At 44.7% G+C, this 6000-nt stretch overlaps 1 protein-coding gene across 1 annotated transcript in view; it reads right to left on the bottom strand.

The window, feature by feature from the left end:
* ADCY5 (adenylate cyclase 5) overlaps positions 1–6000 on the bottom strand; it is a 51413-nt gene that overhangs the window by 13167 nt on the left and 32246 nt on the right. The gene's annotated exons all lie outside the window — the stretch shown is intronic.

Raw genomic sequence — 6000 nt, 5'->3', positions numbered from 1 at the left:
TATTACATTAGTGTAGAACGCTCTGTATATTACATTAGTGTAGAACGCTCTGTGTATTACATTAGTGTAGAACGCTCTGTATATTACATTAGTGTAGAACGCTCTGTGTATTACATTAGTGTAGAACGCTCTGTGTATTACATTAGTGTAGAACGCTCTGTATATTACATTAGTGTAGAACGCTCTGTGTATTACATTAGTGTAGAACGCTCTGTATATTACATTAGTGTAGAACGCTCTGTATATTACATTAGTGTAGAACGCTCTGTATATTACATTAGTGTAGAACGCTCTGTATATTACATTAGAACAGACGTTAACAGTTAATAATGACCCAGTATATAAATATAAATCTTCAACTTCAGTGACACCAAATTATAAGTGCCATGAAGATTTGTAATAATGAAGCTTTAATATTTGGAGAGGAGTGAGGGGGGGGGGGGTCGGAGCGCGGTCTAATAAACGTCTCTATGGCGATTTACTCCACGGCCACAATGTCAGGAGCTCTGCTGATTATCATAGAATGGAGTTCACTTTGTGCCCATGGTAACCGCGCTGCAGCAGTCGCTCCCCGTAATCTCCAGCAAACGATCGCCAGAGGCGGCGTGGGACTACGGCCAATCACATTTGGCTTTCATCCCTGATGTAAATTAGTAAAGCGGTCCGAGTCCCCCCAGTTACTAAACCGGATTGTAGTCATTTAGCCGGTACTTGTGCCCTTAACTGACCCGGAGCTCAGCACATACAGCGGCTCCCGCACCCTACACAGAGACATCGCTGCTTTACTCCACCGGACACATGGCGGCGGAGCGACAACACTACTAGACGCTAATGAATAACTTACGTGTTTATAGTCATCTACAATAATACATAGAAATCCCTTATTAGATATAAAATCCTAAATTATCAGATATAATAAACGCAGGAAAAATGCTAAATATATAAAAAACACAAAAGCTTCCCCCTATATTTCCTATTAGGAGATGTCTAAAGGGAGGGCGGGGGGATCCGCCAAGTGCCGCCCCCCACCTTAACTCCCCATGAAGCATAGCACCCAGAATACCTGCACATTACATGCTCCTCCCCCTTGATAAGGCTCCTAGATCTCCAGGCTCCTCCCCGTGCTGAGGCTCCTCCCCTTAGTATACGTGCATCAGTTTCCTGATAATAATCTTTGGTTTAGTTACTTGTAGTTTCCAATTTTCTTTTCTTACTGTAATGTGATGATCGCTCCATGTACTGACTTCCTGCTGAGTTTATACACAGCAGCCAATCTATGCAAGCAGAGCTGCAGTGTAAAGCATGGGGGACAGAACAGCAGCCTGAGCCTCTGATGAAATTTAGAATACCTCAGACGCCAATAGGCAACACAGATGAAGTCACTGATCACAGCTGTGTCCTAATGGAGCAGAGCTGAAGTGTAAAGTATGGGAAATGGGGAGAGCAGCAGCCTGAGCCTGTGATGAGATAGGAGAGGAGCTGACCCAATCTCAACTACATTACTGAGTGGTAGAGACTTACAAAGAATTGTACCTAGACTTTACTTATTTATTGAAAATCAGAATCTACAAATAAGTGATGGCGTTGGACGTCCCAAGAATTAAATCATTGTTATTTCCAGATTTTCTCCACCAATAATCCACATAATGTGGGAATATGAACGAGGTAAATTAGCACTTCGAGGGTCCGTCCACTTTCACAACGCTACATTCAGACGAGCGCGGGCAAACTGGAGTCTGGATGTGTGAAACGCAGGAAAATATAACATATCCTATTTTTCACGGACTCCTCACACACTGAACGGGCCCATTGAAATACAGGAGTCCGTGTGACGGCCGTTAAAACACGGACGACTTATAGGATTGTCTGAATGAGCCCTTAGGAGGAGCGACAAGTTTATATTCTCTATGTCAACACTTAGGCCTCATGCACACGACCGTAGTGTTTTTCTGGTCCGCAAATTCCAGGACCGTGTTATGTGAAATGTCCTTCGCAGTTCATCCGTATGTAATCCGCAAAATGCGGATGAAAAAAAAAAAGCCTAGGTAAAACAGGATGACGACAGAACTCATTCCCGGTCGTTGCCTAGCAACACTTCCGCAAATCCGCAAACTGCGGTTGACACACGGAGGTGTACCCGCATTTTCCACGGGCCCATTGACTTCTATTGGCATGTCCGCATCGAATTTGCGGCCCGTAATAAGACATGTCCTGAGTTTCTGCGGCACGGATTTGCGGAGACCCGTGAAAACACGGATAGTGAGTATGGGCCCATAGAAAGGAATGGGTCCGCAATTCTCCCGTGGATTTGCGGGGGAATTGCGGACGCAAAAACACGTTCGTGTGCATGGGGCCTTAATGCGTGACCCTGCAGTGCTGACAGCGGCGCGAGGACCACTCTGCTTCATCTAATATAGAGGGGGAGTGGAGTGATCATGTGACGGAATATCCTGGTTCTCAGTATCATAGGGTAACACAGTTACATAGTTACATAGTTTGTACGGTTGAAAAAAGACACATGTCCATCAAGTTCAACCAAGGGATGGGAAAGGGGAAGTGGGAACCACTTACTATTATTAATGTTGGGGGGGTCATTCAAGAATATTCAATCTGTAAGCAATAAATGTGCCTGTTCCCTATGAACCAGCAGACAATCTGACACCGGGCATCATCGCCAACACCAGCATCATCGCCAACACTGGGCATCATCGCCAACACTGGGCATCATCGCCAACACCAGCATCATCGCCAACACTGGGCATCATCGCCAAGTTACAGCGGAACAATCTGCTGGCGTCCTGATAACTCACAAATATATCGCAGGCTACCACCAGGGGGAGCCCACTGCATAGTGTTATAAATGAGATCACTGTATAATCTGTCTGCACTCAGCTCCTGAGCTCCACCTAGTGGCCACTGAATTCACGTAACTATGACTATGCAGGGGATTTGGTGCTCTGCATCAGAAAAACTAAGCTCCAACCACTATAAAGATATATCATAGAAGACATCAACTTCACATTCTGGGCTGATAACTCTCATAATATAATGTAGGGACTACTCCACCCATGAGGTTTCTGAAATTCTAACCCTTTAACTTTATCAGGGATCGGTCAGGACAGAGGATGCGGGGAGTTGGAGGAATTCTTACAGATTTCGTTATTCTTCATAACCAGCCCCTCCCCCATTCGCTGCCGCCATTTACGGGAAGATGCAGAAAGTAATCACATCCACAATCCCGATCTCTCGGTCACAGACCTGGTACACGAGCGCCGCCTCCTCAGCGCTGCACAAGCTCACGCTTATCTCTTTTGGCGACTTGGTTTATAAACGTTCTGATTGGGTGCTGGATGTGCGAAGGCTGTCCGCAAAATATCTCCAGTTCTATATCTATCTGAATTTCTACTTTGTCTGTTTCTTGGAAAGCTGGGTGACAACCAATGTAACTGCCACTATCACAGATCTCGCAGGTTGACACTCAGCTTTCCCAGACTTCTGAATGGCAGATCTGCCTAATAATACTGGGATATCGAAGGTCTTCTATGCTAGAGTAATAAAGCAGCAGTCTCCCCGCTGACTGTAGGACAACGAATTCTAATAATCAGACATCTCTAGTGAGCAGATCAGGGGCGTCCCACAGGAGCTGACAATCTAATGTCTCCAGAGACAAAGACACGAAGCAGCAACAATTCATTAAGAAGCCAATTAACCTGCAGGAATATTGTAAGATCACAGGGGAGAATCTCACAACCAGATGATTAATCAAAGGAAACGCGACGAACAGGAGGTAAAGAAAGGGTTAACATTACAGGTGGTCATTATACAAAGCACTGTACAGTAATCGGATATAAGAAACAGCCCCCCCATCTGCATTATAGGAGCTCAGCTAACCGGTTAGTGGGGTGTCCGTCCCCAAGCTTCCTGACTGTTTACTGACCAGTACCAACTAGCAGAATAGTGAGTGCAGCTCTGGAGTATAATACAGGATGTAACTCAGGATCAGTACATGATAAGTAATGTATGTACACAGTGACTCCACCAGCAGAATAGTGAGTGCAGCTCTGGAGTATAATACAGGATATAACTCCGGATCAGTACAGGATAAGTAATGTATGTACACAGTGACTCCACCAGCAGAATAGTGAGTGCAGCTCTGGAGTATAATACAGGATGTAACTCAGGATCAGTACAGGATAAGTAATGTAATGTATGTACACAGTGACTCCACCAGCAGAATAGTGAGTGCAGCTCTGGAGTATAATACAGGATGTAACTCAGGATCAGTACAGGATAAGTAATGTAATGTATCTACACAGTGACTCCACCAGCAGAATAGTGAGTGCAGCTCTGGAGTATAATACAGGATGTAACTCAGGATCAGTACAGGATAAGTAATGTAATGTATGTACACAGTGACTCCACCAGCAGAATAGTGAGTGCAGCTCTGGAGTATAATACAGGATGTAACTCCGGATCAGTACAGGACAAGTAATGTAATGTGTGCACACAGTGACTCCACCAGCAGAATAGTGACTGCAGCTCTGGAGTATAATACAGGATGTAACTCAGGATCAGTACAGGATAAGTAATGTAATGTATGTACACAGTGACTCCACCAGCAGAATAGTGAGCGCAGCTCTGGAGTATAATACAGGATGTAACTCAGGATCAGTACAGGATAAGTAATGTAATGTATGTACACAGTGACTCCACCAGCAGAATAGTGAGTGCAGCTCTGGAGTATAATACAGGATGTAACTCAGGATCAGTACAGGATAAGTAATGTAATGTATGTACACAGTGACTCCACCAGCAGAATAGTGAGTGCAGCTCTGGAGTATAATACAGGATATAACTCAGGATCAGTACAGGATAAGTAATGTAATGTATGTACACAGTGACTCCACCAGCAGAATAGTGAGTGCAGCTCTGGAGTATAATACAGGATATAACTCAGGATCAGTACAGGATAAGTAATGTTATGTATGTACACAGTGACTCCACCAGCAGAATAGTGAGTGCAGCTCTGGAGTATAATACAGGATGTAACTCAGGATCAGTGCAGGACAAGTAATGTAATGTATGTACACAGTGACTCCACCAGCAGAATAGTGAGTGCAGCTCTGGAGTATAATACAGGATGTAACTCAGGATCAGTACAGGATAAGTAATGTAATGTATATACACAGTGACTCCACCAGCAGAATAGTGAGTGCAGCTCTGGAGTATAATACATTCTTATGTAGAGGAGTTGTAATGTACATAGGTGGAGTTACTGTAAGGATGTCAGTATGTTGCAGGGAGGTCTTCTGCTTGACAATGGGATAGTACTAGGTGTTGCAGTTTGTTGTTGCACCTGGGACACTGATCTTACGACACCCTGTGATCGGCTCTCATTACGGATCCTTCCTGTGATCCTCCAGCAGCTTCAGACGAGCTTGTCCAGTGCTGGGGACCAGTAGGATTCTGATATAACCGGCACATTTATAATATACATTGTACAGATTTATTTATTTATTTTAGAGTGAGATGTCATCAAATAACACACGACATCACTACTGTCCATAAAGCTGTAACCAATCACACGCCAGAGTCTCTTCTACATTATAATTAGATTTTCTTTCCCATAGTCGTCTCCCAGGTGCTGATAATGAGATGCGTCAGTCCTTCCTGGAGCTCGTTAGCACCTACGCCTCGTGATTTCACCGATGATTCATCGCTCCGTAAAATCTGACATTATCCAAGACGCAGCGAGTGTAGAGGCCACCAGCATCTGTCACTGCAACGAACCAGTCAGCAAAAGCGTCATCATACAGAGCTCCTAATGCAGCTCGAATCGGCCATAGAAGTCACGTGTGAACGATGACAAGTTTCTATAGGAATATTCATGGTGCCTCTGCTACATGCCACCTATACATTGACCTTCTGGGAGACGGGTGCTGTGATGTTCTCTTGGTTGGGGACCGGTGTAGCTGTAGGGGGTGCTGAGGTAGCCCTGGT

This window comes from Rhinoderma darwinii, chromosome 6, assembly GCF_050947455.1.
Source record: "Rhinoderma darwinii isolate aRhiDar2 chromosome 6, aRhiDar2.hap1, whole genome shotgun sequence".
NCBI lineage: Eukaryota > Metazoa > Chordata > Amphibia > Anura > Rhinodermatidae > Rhinoderma > Rhinoderma darwinii.
The sequence above is the reverse complement of the archived record's forward strand: the minus strand, read 5'-3'. Positions and strand labels throughout refer to the sequence as shown.